The sequence below is a fragment of the Sapajus apella genome, unplaced genomic scaffold (genome assembly GCF_009761245.1).
Source record: "Sapajus apella isolate SASKATOON/1434 unplaced genomic scaffold, GSC_monkey_1.0 scaffold60, whole genome shotgun sequence".
In the NCBI taxonomy this organism is placed as follows: domain Eukaryota; kingdom Metazoa; phylum Chordata; class Mammalia; order Primates; family Cebidae; genus Sapajus; species Sapajus apella.
The window spans coordinates 8,353,798-8,381,577 of NW_022437000.1; the positions used below are offsets into that span (position 1 = coordinate 8,353,798).

The 27,780-nt window shown below is 37.1% G+C and overlaps 1 long non-coding RNA gene and 1 pseudogene across 1 annotated transcript in view; one reads left to right on the forward strand and one right to left on the reverse strand.

The window, feature by feature from the left end:
• Positions 1 to 27,780, reverse strand: part of LOC116528793 — a 171,257-nt gene that overhangs the window by 12,910 nt on the left and 130,567 nt on the right. The window contains exons 3-4 of the long non-coding RNA XR_004259202.1: positions 5,281 to 5,621; positions 4,639 to 4,746 (exon numbers count right to left, since the gene is read on the reverse strand). This is a non-coding gene — a long non-coding RNA (uncharacterized LOC116528793). The remainder of the gene's footprint in view (positions 1 to 4,638; positions 4,747 to 5,280; positions 5,622 to 27,780) is intronic.
• LOC116528792 lies at positions 21,659 to 23,042 on the forward strand (annotated as a pseudogene).

Here is a 27,780-nt window from a genome sequence, read left to right on the forward strand (position 1 = left end):
GAAAATACCAGCACCAGCCTAGAGGTACCTCTCTTTCCTTGGAATTCTGGGTTCCAATTCTGTGACGCTTGTCTGAGAGACTGAGGCTCCAAAAGCTGTTCAGAAGCCCTTCTCCTCAAACGTGTCAGTCCCAGCTTGGCAAAGCCTCCTCCAAGCTCAAAACATTCCAGCACCAGCCAGGCAATATCTCACCTAAGACATTGCAGACTCAGTTCACAGGACGCTTCAGCCAATGTTGTAGGTTCTAATCCCAAGCTGATTCTTCTTTTCCCAGCTCTTAAAGTAATGTCTCACTCCAATAATGTCTCACTCACCAGTTCCTTTAAGTCTTCTGGTCCTCTCATACCTGTTTAGCCAATATCCTGTATTAAATTCTCTCTGATTGAAAAAAAAAAAAAAAAAAAAAAAACTATTTGGCTTTCTGTGGAAACCAGAAACTTAATCTTGACTCCAAGCTCTCAGTTTGAAGCTCATTCGTTAAAGCAATATTCAATCAGAAACACATCTCAGTTATACTGATTACCCTTACTAACACTAAAATTCATCATAATTTTTCTGGTATTCTCTTTGGAAATAATACCGAGTTATGTTAGTAGAAATTATGTTAGTAGAAATTATGGGCCAGCAGATGAGCTTTTTCTTGGATTGTGGACAGCAGATAGATAAGTAACATTTTTTCTTAGAACCAAATAGATTTCTAACAATAATGTAAGCTTGATATCATATTGAGTTTTAAAAAAGAAAAAACAGTGAGACATTGCCTAAATTTAGTACCATATGAAGTAGACCTTTAATTTTTTTTTCATTAAGTTTTATTTTAAGTTCCAGGGTACATGTGTAGTATGTGCAGGTTTGTTACTTAGGTAAGTATGTGCCATGGTGATTTGCTGCACAGATCAACCCATCACCTAGGTATTAAGCTCAGCATCTGCTAGCTATTATTCCTGAGGCTCTCCCTCCCCACATGCCTCTGACATGCCCCAGGGTGTTGTTCCCCCAACTCCCTATATGTCCATGTGTTCTTATCATTCAGCTCCCACTTATAAGTGAGAGCATGCAGTGTTTGGTTTTCTGTTACTGCATTAGTTTGCTGAGGATGGCTCCCAGCATCATCCATGTCCCTGCAAAAGACATGATCTCATTCCTTTTTATGGCTGCCTAGTATTCCATGGTATACACATACCACGCTTTCTTTATCCCATCTATCATTGATGGTTATTTGAGTTGATTCCATGTCTTTGCCATTGTGGATGGTGCTGCAATGAACATACCTGTGCATGTATCTTTATAATAGAATGATTTATATTATTTTGGGTATATATCCAGTAATGGGACAGGTGGGTCAAATGGTATTTCTGCTTCTAAATCTTTGAGGAATTGCCACACTGTCTTACACGATGGTTTAACTAATTCACAGTCCCGCCAATAGTTTAAAAGCGTTCCTTTTTCTCCACAACCTTGCCAGCATCCGTTGCTTCTTGACTTTTAAATCACCACCATTTTGGCTGGTGTGAAATGTTATAGCCCTGTGGTTTTGACTGGCATTTCTCTAATGATCAGTGATGTTGAGCTTTGTGTCCCATATGTTTGTTGGCTGTATGAATGTCCTTTTTTGAGAAGTATGTGTTCATTAGACCTTTACTTTAGAGAATACAGAAAGCTAGGAGCACTGAATTCAGGGATCTAGAGGAACAGGATCATGAGATGACCAAGTTTCCTGAGATGAATGAGGATGCTCTAAGTTAGTGACTCATTGAAATGAATCTATGTTACTGTGAGAGGAAATTGAATTTGGGACCCCAAATTCATTTAATCGAAGGGAAAAGTCAAGCTGGAAACTGGGTCATACAAACGTGCTTCCCAATTTTAGTTCCTAAATAAGATGGCTGTAAGATAAAAAGCTACATGCCTCCCCCATATTTTGCCCACAAGGAAATTCCGATTGAGCTGTTAAAATTTCATCATGACAATGCAAATTGATAGCTCATCTTTACAGGTGCAGTCACCCTTGGTCCACCAGACACAAATGCATATCTGATTACTCCCCTGCCCCATTTTGTCTACATCATCTTACATAAAAAATGCATATTTGCTGAGCCAGATAGAAGCATGAATGACTATATTCTCTACCCCCATCTTACATGAAAATTGTATACTTCTCAATATCCTGCCCTTTACTGTTTAAATTTGGAACCCTCAAAATCATCTTTGGAGAAAGGCATAAACCTGTCTCCCGGGTGCATCTTTAACTTTGGCAAATTAATCTCCTAAAATGGTTGAGACTTGTCTCATCATTTTTCCCAACGGACATTACTGTAGGGCTTGTTCCATCCCCCCAAGTTGCTTTATCTTCTGAGGAGAATACTTAGGCAGCTTTGTATTAATAATATTATATCTATAGCACACAGAACTTTATTTTCTATAATTCAGCTTAATTTATGACTCCACCTTCAGTTGTTCCTGATTCAAGATATTTGGATTGTGACACATTTCAAATATCTTATGTTAATGCCAAGCTCCTTATTCCATTTTGTGTTGCTATGGAGGACAACTTGAAGCTGGGTAACTCATAAAGAAAAGGTTTGTTTGGCTCACAATTCCGATGTCTGGAGAAATTCAAGACTGGCCATCTCATGAGGGTCTCAGGCTGCTTCCACTCATGGTGAAAAGCAAAAGGGAGTTAGTGGGTGGTAGAGAAAGAGAGAGCAAGTGAGGGAGAGAGAGAGAGAGAGAGAGAGAAAGCGGGGGAAAGCAATGGAGGTGTCAGTTTCTTTATAACAAGAAGCTTTCTCCTGAGAACTCATTGAGTGAGAACTAACTCCCCTCTCCCCAGGGAGGTTATTAATCTATTTATGAGACATCCACCCCCAGGACCCAAACAAACGCCTCCCATAAGGCACCACTTTCAACAATAGGATCAAATTTCAACATGAGGTTTGCAGGGGACAAACTTCCAAACTCTAGCACTGAAACATGGCAGTCAGAGCATGTGCTCAATCGCTGGTCTACAGATTCCCGAAGAGCTCTGTGGTGCCTGCTGGTGTGGTCCATTCAAGCTCCCTGCAGCATTGTTGGGCCACAGAAGTCTCTAATGAGGCAGCTGGGCAGGGCCATGGGCATACCGCTGAGGCGCTTCTTTCAAAGCTATGCGTTCTCTCCATGGCTCTGTCAGGACACAGAGATACCGCTCATGTCTCCTCCCTAGACTCAGAGAATGTCTTTGAGTGTGTGCAGTCTTTACACTTTTATTGTTTGTATGAAGCATCCTCAAAAGTGTATCAGTTCTCTGTATCTTAGATTATCAGAGTTAAAAGGGCCAGTAAAGTTGAATTCCATCATTCACCATGTTCTTCAATTGTATGTATTATACTAATACAAACATTGAAAAATAAATCTCTGATATAAGAATCTTGTGACACCTTTGAGGTAAGTGTTTCTCTAACTGGAGTGATTCAACATTGGTGGTTTAGGATTTTTTTTAAAAAACTATCATTTAAGTGAGCACTAAAAATATGCTTCTGAGAGCCACATGAGACTTCAGGGTTCAAGTTTGCTTTTGTTTTTATTAATCTTATTTGCCACCATCACTTATTTTAGTTTTAATGAACATGAATTTGTTAGTTAATGCTGCTTAACTTTGAAGAGTTTATGAGGGAGAAAAATTCATAAAGGGAATATAAAGAAAGATAAATTTTGTTTCTAATATTTAAATGATTAAAAAAATGAGGAATTTAAGATGTCTTACCTAACAATGCACAATATTTTCACCAAATAATCTCCACTCCCTGCCAACTGAAACAAGTTTTACAGTGTTTATAGTAACAGATCATTGGTCTTCTTGAAAACCCCAAAACTGATTTCTATCACATCTTTAGGGGCTTGGTTTTAAAACCGCGACCCATATAACAATTTATAATTACAAAAAAATTATGGAGAAATTCACAAGAATTTTACAAGGTTGCAATACATCCATCACCAACAACAGGCATTAAAGTGAGACTTTCTACATTCTCTGAGACTTAGGTACTCATACAGGGTTGTAGCAAGAGTGAAACCAAAACCAACAACTTACTGAATCCATTTTCAACATTTACATCACTTTCTGCTTTGGATTTTGCAGTTGTCTGAAGCACCACTGCATCTTGTGGATACAGAGAAGCAGGGAATATGGGATGGCAGGTCACAGTGCAACCTCACGTTTTGTTTATCACTGCAGCTGTGAGCTGTTAACAGCTGTCAGCCCATGGAGGGGCCTTGTGGCAGCCAGGACACCTCTTAGACCCGCTGCAAGGTGTAGCAAATTGGCAGTGAAGTAGCATCCTCAGCAGAGATTGGCTCATGTCAACTGGAATAATTGGTGCAAACAGGCTTTCGGTGAAAAACTACTTCACTTAGAGGAATAAACTACTTGCCTCTTGCATTGGATTAAGTTATTTTTCTCCCTGGCTGACATATCTCTAATTCCACTTCCATACTCTGCCAATCTAATTATTTTAGCACAAGTACACACATGTTTATCAGAACTCTGGTTAGGTTCTGATACTGAATTTTTGTGGTATTTCATTCCTAAATCTTATATCAGAGGGTTTCTTGGATCACCTGTTCCAATATAATCTATTAATCAGTGGTTCCTCTTACCTTTCATTAACATTTTAATGATTTTATTCTTGTCCAAGAATGTGCTTCAATTTCTTCCTTCCGCTCTCTTCTTAATCTTCTGTTTACAATAAATCTCCATTTCTTTACCTGCAAAGTAGAGGTAGCTGGATTAAATACTAATGGATTTTATGAACTTGTCAATAACAAAAATAACTCAATAAGAATTTGGTTTTCTAGTATCTTAGAGTGATTTACTTTAAGAATTGGTCTAAGACACCAGATTGAAACTTTATAAAAATAATCCTTGGGAAAATATTCTCATATGTTTACTATGCAAAAGTTCTAAAGCGTGGGTTATCATAGCCATGTTCTCTTGTCTGCTAATTCATATGCGATTTTGGCTTCAGAAAATATATAATTAACTTTACTTCCCAAAATACAGTTTTGGATAGTCCTGAATTAGTGTCTTGATATGTGATAGGTACTTTTATTATATAGGATAGGTTACATCAATAAGGTAGAAAATTAGGAGCCATTTAGTATGTAAGGGGAAAATCTAAGCAAGTTGAAAATATGTACATTTACAAGATTTGAAACTGCTCTCAAATTTCCAGACCATTTAATTTATTTTATCTCTTCCAGGGGTAATTTTTTTTTTTTTTTTTAGCATTTCCCTCTTACCATGACAATATAAGTGCAGCTCTGGGTCATTCTAAGTGTGTTTGCTGCTTTTGCAGGTGCCTAAGGATTGCGCAGGTGCAGCTTGTCTGTGTTCACGTCTTCCTTACACGCTACCTGGGTCCTGGCTGCATGGACAGCGCGGCCTAACATGTGTCTCCCATTGCACGCAGGTCACCCCCAGTTGCCCATCTGTGAGCAGATGGTGTGCAGCTGGATGGCCCCCAATGTCCTCTCTCTTTTATTGGACTTGACATTTTAAAGTTGTTTCTTTTTTCTCTTAAACATTTTTCACCCACTGTAAGCAAATGCCTCTCTCCATTCCACATCACTGCTGCCAGAATCTGTCATAAAGATTTAGAGAAAAGATGGAATTTCAATGTTGCGCGACCACAAGCCCCCTGCTGCACCTTCTTCCGTGGGAGTGCTCCTGCCCAGTGATTTCACAGACCTGTTTTGACACAGTGAAAGCCTAACAAGGAAAAGCTATTGCTTTCTGAAAAGCTGGTGATTTTCTCCCAGTGAGATCTCAGCAGTGCTGTACAAATTAGAAGACAAACACCTTCTTCTTTAGAACCTTACAGAGTGATTACTAGGCTATACATTTATATGCAAACACAGAAGTCATTTTACTTTCTAATGTAACATCTAAGCCCCAGTGTTTGGGAAATGATGCATGCTTTACTAAAAAACAAGTGTCAGTGCATTTAGGTAAAGGATAATGAAGTTTAATTTTAGAGTGTATGCATTTTGAACTATTAATAATAGAACCAAAATTGAGATAGGACTTCTTGATATCAGCCAGTTTGCAAGTTAAAGGTTAATTTTCAATATGATCTGAGCTAAAAAACTTCCATTCTAAATGCCAGGTAAATACAACATATTTTGATCTTTATTCTGTAACCGTCTTATAATATGCTAAGGGAATTATTAGTGCTATTTCCAGGCACATCACTACATCAATCACAGCAGTACACACAGGGAGAGACAAAAGCCCAGGACCTTAATATACACAATAACAGGAAACAAATATTTTAATATTTATAGAAATATTAGGGCCTTTGCCAAGCAATATTTCTGAATATTTTATGTTAATGGAATGCCTGCTTCTAACTTACTAAGTATGACATCATAATTTTAAATGTTTAATTTTACATCTGATAAGTAAAATATTTATTTATGATATATAGGAATATAGTATACAATAAGCTGGGCACAGTGGCTCACGCCTGTAATCTCAGCACTTTGGGAGGCTGAGGCTGGCGGATTACAAGGTCAGGGGTTCGAGATCAGCCTGACTAACATGGTGAAACCCGGTCTCTACTTAAAAATACAAAAATTAGCCAGGTGCGGTGGTGCACACCTATAATCCCAGCTAGTTGGGAGGCCGAGGCAGGAGAATTGCTTGAACCTGGGAGGCAGGGGATGCGTGAGTGGAGAGCAGGCTACTGTACTCCAGCCTGGGCAACAGACCGAGACTCTGTCTCAAAAAAAAAAAAAGAAAGAAAGAAAGAAAGTATACAGCAAAAGTGCTGGTATCTGCTTTCATTTTGGATCTAAAATAGTCATTTTTTCTGAAATGCTCAAGTCAACTTCAAAGTCATTTTCACAGGTTTCAAATGCTTAACAATGATAATTATTCTACCTAAAAGATATATTGTATTGTCTGTATGGAAAATGCTCAAATAGAATTTTCCTTATGTGTTTTCATTTGAATGGACATCCAAAAAAGCTGAAAATATAAAAATGTCATGTCCCTCATATGAAGTTTTCTAGTTCGAAGATGTGTCTTCAAAAATATAAGTAATCTTGATGAAAATAGCATTTGTGTTCTTAACAGCAATCGTTTACTTAACAAGTGCCCTTGGAGCTGAGACTTGGTATAGCTTTTCCCTGACACATAAATCAAATCTCACACATCAATCAAATGATATTAGAAGCATTTAGTTCGTTTATTCAATTTCTCTATGTAAGATTACCAAGGAGGGAGGAGCATGTGCCTGTTGCTGGGAAGTATTTAAATCTTTTCGCAGCCGCTCACCATCTTCCCACAGGTGACAGCTGCTTCAGGTGCTTACTGCCATCCTCATCTCAAACCTTCCTATGCTCTTCTACTTTTATAATCACTCCCTAAGCCTCCCTTTAGCCTGGCATCTTCTTTAGATTCTATCTGTAGACTCCTGCCTGGCTGTTTCACATCAACCTATAATTCTAGATCCAAGATGCCATTCAGAATTTGAATCAGTAAGCTTGAAATGAGGAAGGGCTATGAGAATATTTGTATCGTATGTGTGTGCTGTCTATAGTACAAATAGATAGCTGTTGATAGGTGTCACACAGACATGTATTTCCTCTCCGAAGCACTTCCTTTCCCCCAAAATAAATCACCCGTTCCTCAGCTCCCAGACTGCTACACACACGTGACAGCCACCCCTTACACTGGATAACGATGCTGCCAATGTAAGCTAATTGTGACACATTTTACCCCAGTAATTCTCCACTGGTGACAGTATTAACCTCAAAGAGCATTTGGCAATCTTTGTGTCTGGTCTGTTGGTTGGTAGGTTCTTATCCACAAAGGTTAAATTTTTTTTAATTAAAAATAAATAATCAAAATAAAATACTATCACTCTATGTTTCCTTTCCAGTAGTCAAACACGGTCATGCTTGAATGGAAATTTCTGCCCACCTCACTGAAGATTATATAACACATAAAACCAGCCCAACGAAATACCACACAGAGGGTATTTGTGGTATACCTAAATGGGGGAGGGGGTGAAGGAATCTAAATCTCTAAATGTATTCATTTCCCAGGGCTGCTGTAGCAGAGTATCAAACAGGTGGCTCAAAACAGTGACTGTTTTCTCATAGTTCTGGAGACCAGGTGTCTGAATTTAAGGTGTCAACAGGGCCATGCTCTCCCTGAGGCCTCTAAGAGGATCCTTCCTCACCTCCCTAACTGCCATGGTGGCCATCAACCCTGGCTTGTAGATGCAGCACTCTAGTAACATGGCCATCTCTTCCCTCTGTGTCTTACTTTGTCTTCCCTGTGTGTGTGTCTGTCTTTGTATCTAGATTTTCCTTCTTTGTTAGGACACCAGTCATACTGGATTAGGACTCAACCTAATGACCTCATTTTAATGTGATAATCTCTGGAAAGATCCTATTTCCAAATAAGGTTGCACTGTGACATACTGAGGGTCAGAAATTCAATACATCATTTTTGGATACTTTTTTATCTTCAAAAAAAGATTTTTGGCTGGGCACGGTGGCTCACGCCTGTAATCTCAGCATTTTGGGAGGCCAAAGCAGGCAGATCATGAGAGATCATCCTGGACTACATGGTGAAACCCTATCTCTACTAAAAACACAAAACTTAGCGTGGTGGCAGGTACCTGTAGTCCCAGATACTCAGGAAGCTGAGGCAGGTGAATCGCTTGAACCTAGGAGGTGGAGGTTGCAGTGAGCCGAGATCAGGCCACTGCACTCCAGCCTGGCAACAGAGTGAGACTCTGTCTCAAAAAAAAAGAAAAAAGAAAAAAAAAGATTTCTATTTTTAAATGGAAAACCTTATATATTTTTCAATTACATTTTAAATTATCTTATTATTGTTAATAATTTTAACTGATCTCAGAAGACAAAACTTATGAAATATTCTTTTGTCCTATCTGACTTCCTTGTATACAGGGATTGAGGGCATCCCTGTAAAGTAAAACCCAAAAATTACAAAAGCAAAATGAAGTCATATTCCAACTGTGAGATTTAATTTTCTGTTTCAACTTGACTAGGCTTAGGGTGTCCGATTGCTGGTAAAACATGATGTGATTTCTGGGTGTGTCTGTAAGAGTGTTTTGGGAAGAGATTTACACACTGTCACGAATGTGGGCGGGCATTGTCCAGTCCATTGAGGGCCCAGATAGAACAAGAAGGGGAAAGAAAGGTGAATTTTCTCTCTCTTCTTGCATTGAGACATCATCTTCTTCTGCCCTGGGATTCTGTCTCCTCTGGTTCTCAGGCTTTTAAACTTGCACTAAATTACATTACCAGCTTTACAGGGCCTCCAGCTTGCAGACAGCATATTATGAGATTTAGCCTCCATAAATGCATAAGCTAATTCCTATAATAAAGCCATCCCTTCAGCTCTCTCTCTCTTTCTCAAACTTTCTCTGTTTCTCACTCACTCTCAATTATATTTATATAAATATAATTAACATACAAATATATTTTGTATATAATTAATTACACACACACACACACACACACACACACACACATATATATATATGATTGACAGTTTTCCAGATCTTTGGATTAAACAAATCCAGAGGTTCAAAAAGCCTAATGAATTACAGACAAAATAGTAAAAATCATGACACATTTTTAATACAACACAAAGACAAAGAGGAACTTACATATGTTTTCTTGTTTTATCCATTGGTTTAATATTTTTTGCTGTTTAGCTCATTGATTTTCTTCTTAAAGATAATGTATTTTGTTTACTAACTGAATGTCTCCATTTAAGCATTTCACAAGAATTATTGAATCAAAATTTTTATGCTGTCAATTTGGATATTTTCCTTTCATAGAAAATAAATGTTTTCTCTGACTCTACCTTCATTTTTTAAACCAACATCTAAAATGGCACTTATTGATTTTATCTAGGATTGTAAACTACCACTGTGAACAACATAAATGATTTTGTTAAGCTTGTTGCCTTTACCATTCTATTTTGTCATTATAATTGACAATAAAAACTTTGATATTTATTATTTCCACAGTCATGACTGATATGTTTTCTTGTATTATATTAGTAATTTTGACATCTTTCAAATGGCTCAGACTTCAAGTACTGTTTTCAGGACTACTCCTAGAAGCTAAGTTTTATGAATCCTAAATATCTGCGATGGGCATGGACATTTTGGTTCAAATATCTCCCACTCAGCAATTTTGGATATCATGTTATCTCTCCAGTCTGTTACATAACTATGAAGAAACCTATAGCCACTTTAAATTTGTACTACTCTGTTGGTTCTATTATTAAAGATATTAATGTCAGTAAAATGATCACCCAGTTACAACCAGGTGCAAATAATTTCTTTATTTTGTCTTCAACCTTGATAAGCCCTCCGCTTCTAAAAAGTCAGATGGTAATGTTTTCCTCAACATAAAATGCTTTGGTCCTCTATATACTTGATTACATCTTTTCCTTCAGTTTTTTCATGTTTTTCCTTATATATCATAGAAGGATATATTACACATTTAATATCTTTTCTCCTTTCTTATAACTTTCATCTACTTATTCTTTTCTCTCCTCTTTGTGATTGGTTTACAAATATGTTCTTTAGATAACTAATTCAATTTATAATACATCAGGCCTGTTCTATAAGCTTTCCACTTGTTCTTTTTTTCTCTCTGTTTTTTTTTTTAACCATTGCCAACATTTCTCATGCCAGCTATGCTCAATTTTGCTTTTACAGTATATATAATGACCTATACTTTCATCACAGATAATTTTCCTTCCTGATAACATGAAGAAACTACATTGTACTTTTGGTTTTGCAAAAGCCAATTTCAGAAATATGCATTTCGCCTCTGTTCTTGGCATATGTTCTTATTTCTTTTTGTGCCCATTTAGATTTTTCTGTGCTTACTCAACAATACAAAGAGGCACCTATTAACTCTTCTATCCTCCCCACACAGCATCTTTCCAGACAACAGCAGCACGCTATAGACAGAACAGCAGAGCCAAGGTGATGCATAAGTATTTTGATTTTTTACAATGATCTCTTTGCTGGGAACATGCAGCAAGAAAAAAAATAAATAACCAGCAAAAGCAGTGCCCAAGATGATCTTATGAAATCTCCAAGTTCAATACATTTCTGTTTATCTGTCTTACAAACCATTTCCTCATTAGTTCAAGTATTTTTCTTTACATGAATCCTCCAGAACTGTACCTAAATTCTTCCTTCTTTTGTGGTTGCAAAATCACGGAAACTTACAATTCATTCCTCTCAAACCCTGCATCATTTTCACGTTTAAAAGTATCTTTCTGAATGAGCATTTTCAACCACATCTAATGATTCAGGCATTCTATTCTTACAAACAGGATGTAGTATGCACTTTATCCCCAAATATGCAAGACCAAATGGTGTGCCTCTCACATCTATGTGGTTTGACATAAAAATTTTTACCTGATATTATAATAAGATTTCTAATGTGACCAAGATGACCCAGGAACAGTTTTGCCCTTGAAATAGTTAGGATGCCTGGATTACTGTAGGCATTGGAAAAGTTGAGAAAATTTTGAGTATGAGCAAATCTCTTTGAGATAATTGAAATGAATTTATTAGTTTGAAAGATAGGCAAAATGTTTGAAAGACAAAAACAAATTAGGTTTTAATTTCAGAAATAAATTAGGAGACCTGAAAACAAGAAAGATTAATTTTTTAAATTAAAATGGAACATGTATTATGTGTCTAGATCATAATAAGCGTAACTTTCAGATGTTGATGTAGCTGTGGTTAGGGCTGTCTTGCCTACTGAGAGGGCATGCTGACCTTAAGATAAATGGGATTTTGAGAAAAGGTTTTCTCCAATAATTTGCAAATACAAATGTTATTCGAGCCAAACATTTTACTATTTTCCTTAACCTACATTTAGTATGGCTGGCTATAGATTTTTTAAAAAGCGACCCTGGAAATTAACTCACAAGCATTTGATAACTTTCTCGTCAAGGAAAGTGTAAGCATCCATGGTGAGGCACCTAAAAGTCCCCAAATTTCTAGCTCAGAACCTCTTTATGCTCTTTCTATAAGTTCTTTGGTTTCACTCTAATAATTGAAACCACAGGAGGTTTTTGAGGAGAGGTGTGGTGTGAACGGGTCTGTTCTGAGAACAGGCAGTGAAATTGCTGCTGAAAAGTTCAGAGGATGTTGCAATAGAACTGAGAAATGATCATGGCTTTGACTAGGATAGTAGCAGTGAACGTAGAATTAAATAGGTTGTGTATGTATATTGAAGGTGGTTTACTGATAGCATTATATGCAAGAGGTGACAGAAAAAGATTTGTCAGGGATGAGTCCAATAATTTTTCTTGAACCACTGAAAGAACGTAGTTACTATTTAGTGAGATGAGAAAGACCATATGAAGGACAGGTGGAGAAGAAAAATCAGGATTTTAGTTTTAAGTTTTTTTTTTTAAGTTCAAGATGTCCATTTAAAAACAAGGGAAATTGTTGAGTAGTCAGTTGAATATAATGTTTGGCATTTAGAGAAAAGCTCTGGACCAGAGATACATGTTTGGGTATTATTAACATAGAGATGGAATTCAAAGTTTTAAGACTGGATGAGATGACCCAGGATATGAGTCTAGCGAGAGAAAAGAAGAAGTCTGAAAATTGAGCCCTTAGACTTGAAGATGTTAGATAAAGAGAAAGAAATCCAAGGGAGACTAATCATCTGAAAGTCCAATGAGGAGAGATTTGCAAGAAGTGATTAATGGTCATAAGCTGAGGATTGCTTAAATAAAAAGCAAACAAAAAACAGACCAAGAATTGATCATTGGCTTTGGCATCAATGAGATTATTGATAACATCAGTAACAACTCTTTGGGTGAAGCTGTGGAAGTAAAAGCATACTTGGAAGAGAACTGGAGACGAAGTATCGAAAAGTCTCTGACAAACATCGCTAGTGAGAGGGAACATGAAGACAAGGCTATCGCTGGAGATGGACTGTGGAGTTCATTATAGTTATTAAGGTGTACAAGCAAAAGGCTGTTTTTAGAGGGGCACAGGCAGTCAGTCCTTGAAATGTGCAATGTATTTGACTACATGCAGAGATGTTTGTATACATGGGGGTGAGTGAGTGGAAAATTTATTCTGATATTTTCTGTTTTCTGCAGCAGCTGAGAATGAAGATTGGGAAGGATATATGAGAGATTTGAATAAAATTGGAGTAAGTATGAAATAGTCTGTAGTGCATCAGTCATCTGTTGTTGCCTTAAAAACCACCTTAAAATCCAATGGCTTTAAAAAGATGATCAATTCCACTTTAGCTAAAAAACTCATTGTCTCTGTTTTACATGCTGTGAACTGGGGAGGCTAGATTAGAGACTGGAGTACCCACTGTCAAGATGGCTTGCTCACATGGTGCATAAGTGGGTATTGGAGCTGTCAATGAGTCAGGTGCCCAGCTAAGATGCGCACCCCAAGCCTTGCCTCCCATCCACATGAGCCTCTCCATAGGCTGCTGGGGCTTCTCTGAGTCATAATGGCTATATCCTAAGAGCAAGCATCCCAAGAAGAGCAGGCAGAACCTGCATCACACTTAGTGGCTTAGTCTGGGATGTCACATTACACCAATTTGTCCATAGCCTATTGATTAAGGCAGTCACAAAGTTTCACCTAGGTTCAAAGGAAGGAGATATATTCCCCCACTCCCAATTCTATTTGAAGGGTGTAAAGTTCACATCACAAGAAGAAAATATGATGGGAGGTATTGTTGCTGCCATCTTTGGATAAAATGATCTGTCAACAAAAAGTCATCTAAGAGAGTAAGAGAATAAATACAGCTGGGAAATGAGATACAATTGCTAGCTGATTCTAAGAATCCCCCTGAGATTGTCACAAACTGAAAGAATTTAAATGTAAGTATGTGTTTTGCTATCCACATTCAGGTATGAGAATACTCACTTGTACTGGATAAAGTGCAAAATTTAAGTAGCCTTTAGATTTTCATAGACAAAGTGATGAGAGATGCTCACACAAGAGAGTAGAACACTCAAGTTCAATAAAGAGGAAAGTGAGAACATAAAAAGGATGACGGGCTAGAACAAGAAATTGTGAACAATGGACCATAGATCTCACAGAAACAAAAAGTTGTTGCATTTGAGATATTGGAATTAGCTGGAAGTGCTGATTTGAGAGTAATATGCTTAAAATTGACATTAAAAAGGGAGAAATAGTATTGATGACGACAGTATGCATGTAAGCTATGACTATGATAGTGAGTAATTTAAATTGAGAAGAGGTCAAGAAAATAAGAAGCAGGGATTTTACTGGTATAATATACATGGGTATAGAAAACACCAAACAATTCAGGATGGAATAACCACGAGTCAAGTGTTAGAAGCTTTATGTAATAAGAAGTAAACCAGAAATCTGTAGGTGACTCTTATTAACCCCAGCTTGCACAAAGAGTGATTGAAGCACAGAGACATTAGTAACTTGCCCTAAAAGAAGCAGAGCCTAGATTGGAGTCCAGTAAGTAGCTCAGAGTACCTTTTATCAAATTGAAAAGGGGGAGTATTATTGGTAATGACAACCTATAAGCTATGATGATGATCGTAAGTAGCTTCTTGGGGAACTCTACAATATGGTTTTTACACCTGAGTCTATACACACTGCTTTTTAAAAATCCATTAGTTTGATGCTGTGGCACCATGTTTACATTTTAAAATATTAAATGATTTAGAGATTATTTAGTCATTTAACAGACTATTCCACAGTATCAGTGAAATATATGTACTCTCAATCATAGAAGCCAATTTTATCATAGAGAATACCATATAAATGATTGCACACATCCACCTGTGTTGTCGCAAAGGAATATCTGAGACTGGGTAATTTAGAAATCAAAACATTTATTTGGCTCACAACTCTGCTGTCTGGAAGATTAGGCCTGTGGTGAAGGCCCAGGCTGCTTCTATTTATGGTGCAAGGAGAAAAGGGGCTGGATGCAGAGATCACGGGATGAGAGAGGAAGCTAAAGAGAGATGGAAGCTACCCCACTCTACTTAATAACCGCTCTGGAGGGAATTAACATAGCAAGAACTTGCTCACTTGTGCTTCCCGGCGGGGGGATTCATTTATTTATGAGGGATCGTCCCTCATGACCTAGACACCTCCCATTAGACCCACCTCCAACGCTGGGGATCCAATTTCAACATGAGATTTGAAGGAGTAAAAACAGCCATGTCCACGGCATAGCCACACCCCTTCATAAATATAAATGTCTGTGTTTATATTTATAGGTGTGTTTATGTGCACCAAAACTTATGTGTCCCTGCAAACACAGTGAAAATGTTAGGCTTGTTCAAGTAACTATAGGGTCAACAAAAAGGCATGTGGCCCTGGCTGGGGGCCTGGATATTCTCCTGAGGCAGTAAGTCCCAGGTTTCGACTGCCCATTATGTGGTTCCATGTTTTCTTATCTCAAACCAGACTCTTCTCACATTTATTTGATTCAAAGTGCTATGTATATCTGGAAAATGAAATACCAAGGTAGTAAAGACTGCAAGTATAATTTTTAAAAATCTATTTGGGTATAAAGTTCTATGAGTATTTATTTAATTAGATTTAATCCAACTAGAAAAGACCTCTTTCCTTATAATAGTTAACCTTTCAAAGCCCTGCACATTTCTAAGAATAAGAAGTGTTTGATGAATGCTATAAGAAGTAGCTCAAAAATAGATGGAAACACAGAAACCAGCTCACCTGGCAGAGTGTTATATTTTTTCCCCCTAAAAACTTTATAGAAATACCACATTTTTTGCCTGGTGTTTTTTTGTTGAAACCAAAGACTGCAAGATGTCAGGTTTGCACCCAATTTTAGAGCATGTAATGTCAAGTAGAATCAATTTTACATGAGATTCCAAAACTGTGTGATGATTTTATATTCATTTTTATAACACAATTAAAAGCATCCTGCTTTCTTCACAGTAATCAGAACATGAAATATTACCTTGTGCTCCAAATGCAGCCCCTGGGGGTGCTTAGCATGTCTCTACAAGACTCTCGGGAATTCTGCACAAATGTTGGAAAAATGCATGCTGGCAATGTCATTAAAAAGGAAGAAAACAGATGGTTCTTTGGCTTGAATTTATGCAGGCAATTTTACGTGTTCAGGACAAGTTTGATTAAATAATAATTTCAATAAGATTTTAGCTAACAAATAACTGTCTAACCATTTTCTGTTTCAGAAAGAGTAATTCTGGCTTTTTTCTACATCCCTCTTCTCCCCTAGCCTGGTGAAAATATTTGACATTTTCAACCTTAAGGTAGCAAAACTTGAGGAGTTTGCTTTTCTCTGTCATCAGGTCATAAATTCTAATCATCTTTGACATAGGAAAGCAGCATACCATGGTGGTTAGAAGCGTGTGCTGTGGGATAGGCAGGGTAAGCTCACATCTTTGGACAACTAACCCTTCTTTTGCCTCAGTTGCCTTATTGTTTAGCTTGAAGCAGTATCTATTCCAAAAACCTTTTGTGAGAAGATGGTGTTTGGAAAATAGTGCCCAGTACCTAGAAAGCATTCAACCAAATATCAATGCTTTACAAATATTTATGTTTTTGGAGATACAGGCACAGGGCAATTATATATTTTCTGTAGATATTTATGGTTCTCTAGTAATGTAGTTTGGAATAAAGAAAAGCCTAGTTTAATCTCAACTTTTGGAATTCATCTCTGAATCATTCACCACTCTGAGACCCAGTGTCTTGTCTATAACTAAAAGCAAATGTGTCCAATGAAACCATGCAATGATAGTTTATTGAACTTTCTCATCAGAAATTAGCTTTTTAATATCTCTTGGTGCTGTCTTGGCACATCTTTTGTCCCATCAGTGTATCACTACTTGAGAGGGGGAAAAATAATCAAGTTAATCATTTGCTAATTATTAGTAGGATGACGTTTTTGTGCAGCTGTATGTTTGTCTGTACCCATGTATCAATCACCAGCTTTGTGAATGCACATTAGAGTTTACAGTTTCAATAGCTTGCCTTATCAAAACATGCTAATGACTTATGAATAGCACCAGGAAGGACTATTTTCCCTTCTTTTTCATTCAACAATTAGAGGATCATCCTGAAAATCTATAGATCCTTCATATGAAGTGACTGTATCTGCCATATTTCTAAGGGACTCTGATTAGGATGATGAAGGAGATTATTTGCATTGTAGTCAAAAGAGTGGATCTTCCTGGGTCTTTCCCAAATTGGATTTAGGGGAAAAAAACCTATGTTTTTAGCTGAGTAAAATAACAGGTCAGTTTTTTGTACTTTATTTTTCCAGTTTCTAAAAACAGAGGAGGATTAGGGGCTGGTGCTAGGTGAAAAACATATTGATTTCATACAGTGCCTCAAGGCCACTAAACATGAAGCCCGTTTCTAGACCTTGTGTTCATCTTTTGTACTTACTTCACTTCTTTTGAAATAGAAATTTACAATAATAAATTCTGGCCTTACTATACCAAAATAAGAGTTACACTGAAAGATTTTACATTTGCAATGCTTCCCAGTTTTCAAAATGCTCTCAGCCATAATGCAATAGAAAAGTACATTTCTTGGAATAGTTTATATCTGGGTGTTAGACTAAGCCATTAAATTACACTATTGTATTTAAAATGATGTACAATTAACATCTTCAGAAACATAGCTAGAAATGTAGTAATGAAAACCAATATAAAATGGTGCAACTCTTGATGCCAGAACTTGGATTTGACAGTAAAATATTTAGTATTAGCCTAAGGACAAATGCCAGTAGAAAAGAGCTGAAAGTCTAGAAATATACCTAAAAATATATTGCTATTTTTTTTACGAAGTCTCTAAATTTAATACAGGAAAGGATAGTCTTTTCAACAAATGGTGCTGTGAGAAAAGGAGAGAAGAAAAGAAAAAGGAAGGAAGGGAAAAGGCAAGGGAGGGGGAGAGGAAAGAAAGAGGGAAAGAAAGAAGGAAAGAAGTCAATCAAGGCTCAAACTAGAAAATAAAAAATAAAAGACGATTCATACAAATAAACCTAAAAACAGTCCTGAGACAACATCTCTGTGGCCTCGTGATGGGCAAAGATTTCTTAGGACTCAAGTAGCACCATAAAAGGAAGAAAAAACAAACAAACAAATAAATTGGACTTCATCAAAATGGAAAATTCTTCAGAAAAAGACAACTAATGAAATAAAAAGGCAAGCCAAAACAAAGAGATAAATATTTATAACATATGTGTCTAACAAAGCATGGTGTCCAGATCACATTTTTAAAAGTCTTACAACTCAATAATCAGAAGACAAATTGCCAAATTGAAGAATGGGCATGAAGAAGCTTATCTGGAATGATAGTCACATAGGTGTATATTTTGGTCAAAACTCACCAAACTACACAGTTAAAAGCTTTGTCTTTTATTGTATGTAAATTATATATGTATAAAATATAAAAAATGTAAATCTCACTAATATTCTTCAGCTTACTAACCTCTATTTCTAATGTGAAATCAAAGTTCTAGGAGTGAATTGGGTTAAATATTTTAACAAAAACACATTTCAAAAATGAATTTTGTGGGTTTTTTGTTTTTTATATTTAAATTTGACTATATTTGAATAGAGTTTCTACTGACTTTATATTCTTTTTCATGTTTCATTATTCTCAAGTCAAAATAGTTTTAATAGCACTCACTATACCTGATTTCCTGGGAAAGATCTCTGATCATAGGGCGTATCATTATAAACCTCCTAGTTCTTCTGTCATTTGAATTGATATTAGGCAGGCTGATCTCATGATACAGAATTTTTCTAAGCTTCTCATTTTTTGTTTACTTTCACTTTAATATTCCCCAATCTACAATAACAAAATCTGAGTGAAGAATCTATCAAATTAAGAAAAGATGTGCTGTATAAAATCAGCATTGCAGTGATAAAGAGTGAATTAATCCAATGAATAATTAGACTTATATTAAGGAATACATACAATTTTTAATAAATTATGTACATATTAATAGAGCACTTTTTGTTTTTCTTGAAACATTTTTGTTTCAATTTTCATTTACTCATCTCAAAGACTGAAAATATTCCCTAATAGAATTAAAATATATCTGTTGAAATGTTCATGGATTTTAATTAAAGACTGCTGTTGTAACTTTAGGTAAAAAAAAATATTATCATGACTTAGACAAAATGACTAAACATTCTTAAATTAATTTAAAATATTTACTTTTTTTGAATTCAAATTTAAAACATTGTTTTATCAGTCAAAATAAAAGTGTTACCATTTTTTTTGAAGAAGAAAGAGAGAAAGAAAGAGAAAGAATTAAAAAAAAAAAAAAAAAAAGAAGAATGAATGAGAGGAAGAAAGAGAAAGAGGAAGAGGGAGAGAGAACAGGGTGTTGCTTTATTGCCCAGGCTAGAATGCAGTCTAAAAATGGGTATGCCTATAATTGTGTTTAATAATAGAGACATAAAAAAATAAAATAAAATAAAAAAATGAGGGAAGAAAATAACTAACAAGCAGCCAACCAATATTTCATTTAAACCTATAAATAGGTGTGATATGGTGCTGATAAGAGTGTATATTTTGTGTATTTAAAGTGGAGAGTTCTATAAATGTCAATTAAGTTTACTTGTTCCGGATCTGAGTTCAAGTCTTGGATATCAATGTTAACTTTCTGTCTCATTGATCTGTCTAATATTGATGTTGAAGTCTCCCACTATTATTGTGTGGGAGTCTAAGTCTCTTTATAAATCTTATATATCTGGGTATTCCTGGATTGAGTGTGTATATATTTAGGGTCTTTAGCTCTTCTTATTACATTGATCCTTTTATCATTATGTAATATCCTTCTTTGCTTCTTTTGATCTTTGTTGCTTTAAAGTCTATCGTATCAGCAAAAATTGCAACTCCTGCTTTCTATTTATTTACTTATTTTTTGCTCTCCATTTGGTTGGTAAATTTTTTTCATCCTTTTGTTTTGAGTCTTTGTGTATCCTTGCATGTAAGATGATGGGTCTGGATGTAGCATACCAATGGGTCTTGGCTTTTCTTGCCTGCCTGTGTCTTTGGATTGGGGGATTTAGTCGGTTTAAATTTAGAATTAATAATAATATATGTGAGTTTGATATTACCATTTAATGTTAGCTGGCTGTTTTGCCCATTAGTTGATGCAAGTTCTTAATTATGTTGATGTTCTTTATTTTTTGGTATTTTTAGAAAGGCTGATACTGGTTGTTCCTTTCTATTTGTAGTGGTTCTTTCAGAAGCTCTTGTAAAGCAGGCCTGGTGGTGATGAAATCTCTGAGTGCTTGCTTGTTCACAAAAAAATTTTATTTTTCCTTTGCTTATGAAGCTTAGTTTGGCTGGATGTAAAATTCTGGGTTGAAAACTCTTTTCTTTAAGGATGTTGAATATTGGCCCCTACTCTCTTCTGGCTTGTAGGGTCTCTGCTGAGAGATCTGCTGTGAGTCTGATGGGCTTCCCTTTATGGGTAACCTGACCTTTCTCTCTGGCTGCCCTTAGTATTTTCTCTTTCATTTCAAACCTGGTGAATCTGGTGATTATGTGCCTTGAGGTTGGTCTTCTTGAGGAATATCTTTGTGGTGTTCTCTGTATTACCTGGAGTTGAATATTGTCCTGTCTTGCTAGGTTGGGGAAGTTTTCCTGAATAATATCCTGAAGTGTATTTTCCAGCTTGGATTGATTCTCTTCATCACATTCAGGTACACCTATCAAACGTAGATTCAGTCTTTTCACATAGTCCCATATTTCTTGGAGACTTTGCTCGTTCCTTTTTATCCTTTTTTCTCTAATCTTGTCTTCCTGTTTTATTTCATTAAGTTGGTCTTTGACCTCTGATATCTTTTCTTCTGCTTGATCAATTCGGCTGTTAAAACTTGTGCATAGTTCGTGAAGTTCTTGTGTTGTGTTTTTCACCTCCATTAATTCACTTATATTCCTCTCAAAATTGTGTATTCTTGTTAACATTTCATCAAACCTTTTTTCAAAGTTCCTAGTTTCTTTGCATTGGGTTAGAACAAGTTTTTTTAATTCACAGAAGTTTCTTATCATCCACCTTTTGAATCCTGCTTCTGTTAACGGAACACAGTCTTTCTCCATCAGACCTTGTTCTGTTGCTGATGAGGAACTGTGATCCCCTGTAGAGGGAGAGGCATTCTGATTTTGGGTATTCTCAGCCTTTTTAGGTTGGTTTCTTCCCTTCGTTATAGATTTATCCATCTGTGGTCTTTATAATTACCGTCTTTATAGTTGGGTTTCTGAATGGAGGTCCAACTTGTTGATTCCCAGCGCTAAAATCTGAGCAACCCACTGCACTGGCCAAAACAGCGGCATTAAGATTGGTGGTGCTTTTCCAACTCTGCACCAAGAACCGCTGCACCAAGGCAGCGGCAAAACCGCCTCACCGGCCACAAGAGTCGCACTGGTGACCTGTGGGGCTCCTCTGCTGGGAATCTCCTGGTACATGAGCAACAAAAATTGATCTGAAAGTGTGGTGTCCTCTCGTTCTCTGTGCTTTCAGTGGGAGCTACAATCCCGAGCTGCTAGTGATCAGCCATCTTGGATCTCTCTCCCCATTTTTAAATTAAAAAAAATAAAACTGCCTTTCCTTTTAGCAGAATGTGGCAGCAAGAGGGCCATGCAAATTTCTAAGAAGAGGAAGTCTGTCGCTGATGGCATCTTCAAAGCTGAACTGAATGAGTTTCTTGCTGGCTGAAGACGGCTACTCTGGAGTTGAGGTGCAAGTTACACCAACCAGGACAGAAGTCATTATCTTAGCCACCAGAACACAGAACGTTCTTGGTGAGAAGCGTCGGCAGATTCGAGAACTGAATGCTGTAGTTCAGAAGAGGTCTGGCTTTCCCGAGGGCAGTGTAGAGCTTTATGCTGAAAAGGTGGTCACTTGAGCTCTGTGCACCATTGCTCAGGCGGAGTCTCTGTGTTATAGACTCCTAGGAGGGCTTGCAGTGTGCGCAGGGCCTGCCTTGGTGTGCTGCGGTTCATCAAGGAGCTGGGGCCAAAGGCTGCGAGGTCGTGGTATCCGGGAAGCTCCAAGGACAGAGGGCTAACTCCATGAAGTTTGTGGATAGCCTGATGATCCACAGTGGAGACCCTGTTAGCTACTATGTTGACACTGCGTGCACCATGTGTTCCTCAGACGGGGTGTGCTGTGCATCATGGTGAAGATTATGCTTCCCTGGGATCCAGCTGGTAAGACTGGCGCTAAGAAGCCCCTACTGACCATGTGAGCATCGTAGATCCCAAAGATGAGATACTGCCCACCACCCCCATCTCAGAACAGAAGGGCGGGAAGCCAGAGCCACCTGCCATGCCCCAGCCACATAACAGATGCTATTACCTTAAGTATGACAATACCAGCAGCTTAATGCACGATTTGTTCGGAAGCCATTTTAGAAACAGCAGGCCTGCCCTCTCGGGATCACTTCACCACAACAGGATTTTAGGAAAGACCCCCACCTGTCCCCAGCAAATTAGGCATTGTATCTGCAAGCAAAAGAAGAAACTGGCTAAAATAAGCAGTGTATAACTTTACTGGAAGGATCTCAGGTGACTCAGAGTCCATGAGAAGCCTGGAAAACTCAGCTCTGAAATGAGCTCTGGGAGGCTGGCGTCAGGGAATGCAGCCAATGTCGTAGCTGAAAAGCAGCCTGGCTTAGGATGTCATCACCATTACCAGACTCTCCCAGTGAATGATTTTTCAGCTGTCCCTTTTTGCGTGTGTCACTCTGAGGTTCAGAGTTGTAGATTTGAGCATCTGAATGGCCAAGCCTGGTGTCTGACCCAGCTGCTGAAAAAGATAGCTTTGCCTTCCACAGTGGAAGGATAGGGAAGAGTGAAAGGGACTTTGCTTTACAGCTTAGGTCCATGCTCCAGCACAGCAGTGGAGAGGACCAACTAGGCTCCTAGGGACTTTAATTCCAGTCTTTGGTTCCTTGAGTGCATTTCTGGACCCACCCTGGGCAGGAGGGGAGTCCCTGCCCTGAAGGAAGAGATTCAGGCCTATTAGCATTTACCACAAGCCAATTGACGAGTGCTTGAGCCTTGAGTGAACATTGGTGGTAAAAAGGCAGTATTCACCATGTGCCTGGGGTGGCAGTGGCCATGGGGAGAGACTCTTTCTGCTTGAGGAAAAGAGAGGAAATACTGGAAAGGACTTTATTTTGTGGCTCCCTGCCAGCTCAGCTGCACCAGAATAGAGTACCAGGTAGATTCCTGTAACTCCAAGTCCTGGCTCCCAGGTGGCATTTCTGAACCTACCCTGGGCTGTAGTAGGAGCTCATCACTCTGAAGGAAATGACACAAGCCTACTGGACTCACTACCAGCTGACTCAAGAACACTTGTGCCTTGATTGAACGTCAGCGGTGCCCAGGCAGTAAGTTGCTGCAAGTTTTGGGCTTTGGGTGGGAGCCAGCACTGTGTTGACTTCTGGTTTGACCCAGCACAGTCCCAGTGGTAGTGACCACAGAGATGCTTATGTTACTCATCCCCCAGGTCCAGGTAGCTCAACACAGAGAGAGATAAACTCTGTTTGGGGGGAAAAATAAAGAGAGGTAATAAGAGTCTTTGCCTACAAATCCTGGTAATTCTCTAAGGTCTTACCCAAAATACCACGGCAGTACCTTCACAAGTCTGCAAGAGTCACAGTGTTACTGGGTTTGGAGCAGATATGGCCGCAGTGACCAAAGAATTAGATCATGACCCTCAATTTACTGTGAATACTTGGAAAGCCTTTCTAAATAGTATAGGTACAAACAAGCCCAGAATGCAAAGACTACAATAAATAGCCAACTCTTCAATGCCCAAACAACAACGAGCATTTGCAAGCATCCAGACATAGAGGAAACCATGACCTCATCAAACAAACTAAATAAGGCACTCATACCCAACCTGAAGTGACAAAGGTATGTGACACTTCAGACAGAGAATTCAAATAGCTCTTTTGAGGAAGCTCAGGGAAATACAAAATAACACAGAGAAGGAATTCAGAATCTATCATCGGATAAATTAAACAAATAGATTGAAATAATTCTTAAAGACCAAGAAGAAATTTTGGAGCTGAAAAATTTAATTCACATGATGAAGAATGCGCATCAGAGTCTCTCAGCAGCATAATTATCAAGCAGAAGAAAGAATTAGTGAGTGTGAAGATAGGCTGCTTGAAAATACACAGCCAGAGGACACAAAAGAAAAAAGAATTTTAAAAAATGAAGCATACCTAAAGATCTAGAAAATAGCCTCAAAAGGACAAATCTAAGAATTATTGACATTAAAGGGATGTAAAGAGAGAGACAGTGGTAGAAAGTTTATTCACATGGATAATAATGGAGAACTTTCCAAATCTAGAGAAAGATATCAATATTCAAGGACAAGGAATTTATATTTGTAGAACACCAAGAAAATTTACCTCAAATAAGGCTACTTCAAGATATTTATAATCAAACTCCAAAAGGTCAGGACTAAAAGGAATTATTCAATCTAAAAGAAAAGGACATAAAGGAACAATAGGAAATCATGTGAAGGTATAAAACTCACTGGTAAATACTAAGTACACAGACAAACACTGAATATTAAAACACTGTAATTGTGGTGTGCAAACTATGCATATCTTGAGTAGAGAGACTAAGAGATAAATCCATTAAAAATAATTACAAAAACTTTTTAAGATATTGACAACATAAGATATAAATAGAATCGCAAAAAAGGTAAAAAGCAGGGGAGATGAAGTTAAAGTGTAGAGTTTGTATTAGTTTTCTCTTTGATCGTTTGATAGTTTGCATCTTTTCTGGCAATCAGTGTTGTCATCAGTTTAAAAAATATGGGTTATAAGATGTTACTTGCAATCCTCATAGTAACTCCAAATCAAAAACATACAATAGATATACAAAAAATAAAATGCAAAAAAATTAAAACAGTACTGTTTCAGGACTTTTCCTTAGTTCAGCTAAAGACAGGGTTCTTTGCCCCATGACCACAAAAATTCAGGCTTGCAGCCAGCTTGCTAGGCCAGAGTCCCTGCTAAAATGCTTCCCACCTGCCATTTGAATCCTAAGTACCACACATGAAGAGGAGTGGCCAGGATCCTCCCTGCTGCAAAGGGCGGAAACCTCTGTGGCTCAAACCCAAGGCGCAGGCCCATTGGGTTTTTTTTTCTAGGGAGCCCGTCTCACCTGGCTGTCTCAGTACCAGAGAAAATTGCTTTCACAAAAAGGAAGGCAGGAAAGAAAGAAATAATGAAGGAAAAGAAGACCACAAAACAATCAGTAAACAAATAGCAGAAAGGTGGGAGTAAGTACTTACTTACCAATAATAACATTGACTAAATGGACTAAACTCTCCTATAAAAACACATAAAGTGCCCAAATGGATAAAAAAATAAAACAAAACCTAATGACCTGTTGCCTACAAGAAACACAGATAGACCAATGGAACAGCAAAGATAACCCCAAAACATACCATACATTTACAGTAAACTCATTTTTGACAATGGTGCCAAAAACATATGTTAGGGAAAGGAGAGTCACTTCAATCAACAGTGTTGGGAAAGCTGAATATCCATATGCAGAAGAACGAAACTAGACCCTGACTCTCACCATATACAAAAATAAAATCCAAGTGGAGCATATAATTAAAGCTAAGATCTCGAACTGTGAAGACATTGAAGAAATTCTTCAGGACATTGGACTGGGCAAAAAGTTTTTGAGTAATACCTCACAAGCATAAGCAACTAAAGCAAAAACTGACAAATGGGATCCTATTAAGTTAAAAAGCTTCTGCACAACTAAGGAAAGAATCCACAAAGTGAAGTTACAACCCACAGAATGGGAGAAACTATTTGCAAATTATCCATCTGATAAACGATTAATAATCAGAATACATAAGGAGCTCAAACAGCTCTATAGGAAAAAATCTAATAATCCAATTGTAAAATGAGCAAAAGATCTGAATAGACTTTTCTCAAAAGAAGGAAATGGCAAATGGTAAACAGATACATGAAAAGCTGCTCAACATCATTGATCATCAGAGAAATACAAATCAAAGCTACAATGAGCTGTCATTTCACTCCAGTTAAAATGGCTTTTATCCAAAAGATAGGCAGTATCACCTGCTGGCAAGGATGTGGAGAAAAGGGAACTTTCGTATAGTATTGATGGGAATGTAAATTAGTGCGATCACTATGGAGAACAGTATGGAAGTGCTTCAAAAATCTAAAAATAGAACTACCATATGATCTTATGTTACACCACGGTGTAAACCACTGGTAGGTATATTTCCAAAAAGTAAATCAGTATATTGAAGAGATAGCTGCACTACCATGTTTACTGCAGCATTATTCATGACAGCCAAGATTTGGAAATCAGCCTAAGTGTTCATCAACAGATGAATGGATAAAGAAAATGTGGTACATATACACAATGGAATACTATTCAGCCATACAAAAGAATAAGATTCTGTCATTTGCAACATGGATGAAACTGGAGTGCATTATGTTAAGGGAAATAAGCCAAACAGAGAAAGACAAACATCACATGTTCTCACTCATTTGTAGAGCTAAAAATTGAACTTATGAAGACAGAGGGCAGAAGAATTGTTACCAGGTGGTGAGATGGGGGATGTGGGAACAGGTAATGGACACAAAAATAAAATTAGTTGGAATGAATAAGATTCAGTGTTTCATAGCACAACAGAAGACTACAGTCAATAATTAGTGTAGATTTTAAAATAACTAAAAACATTAGATTGTTTTTAACACAAAGAAAGAATGAAATGTTTGAGGTGATGCAAATCCCATTTACCCTGACATGATTGTCACTTATTGTATATCTGCATGAAAATATCTCATGTACTTCATAAATATATACACCTGGTATGTAGCTATAAAATAAAAATTAATTAAAAAAAATGTAGGTACTACAGAAGAGACCTCTATGGGAGAAAAGAGACAGACTTGATATGTCATTTTTTAAATGTTCACACATGAAACAGGTATATACAACCCTAGGGGAAAAAAAAAAAACACTAGGAAGAAAATATGAATGTCACAAATATAAATGAAGGTTAAGTACATAGGGAGATGTTTTTAATGGATAAGAAATGCTAATATAGTTTCAAAAGATTAATTCATAAAGTTTGAGATGGTACAGTTTACATAAAAAATACATAAACCTACTTATGGGAAAATTCTCAAACAACTTAAATAGGGAAATGTAAATTTTAATTGAATTGAAGCAAACTTTTGACATATTGGCAAAGCATTTATAAAAATGTAAATGCCTAATGTTTGCAGATCTGTGGTGATTCTTGTCTTAAACTTTGCTAAATAATGTTATAAAATCATCATAATAATTTTAAATGCTAAGACCACAGGCATTAAGAGACATCATCATGTTCATGCTATTTGATTAGTAATCTCATATCATGTAATTAATTCAAAAACAGCATTAGCAAATATGAAAAATAAATACATGCAGAAAGATGATTTTTCAACATTTTCAACTTAATTAAAACCAGAAACAAAATGATTGTTCAGTAATATGAAACACAGAAAGAAATTAATCCTATGTGGGATGTTATGATGACTTTTGAAATGATAATTAAGATGCTCAGATGGTTAAGAACATATATTTTTTAAAATAGGCAAAATGTCCACATAAGACCAAATCAGTGAAAGGAGCATATTTGCTCCTGTAATTAAAAACATGTTAATGA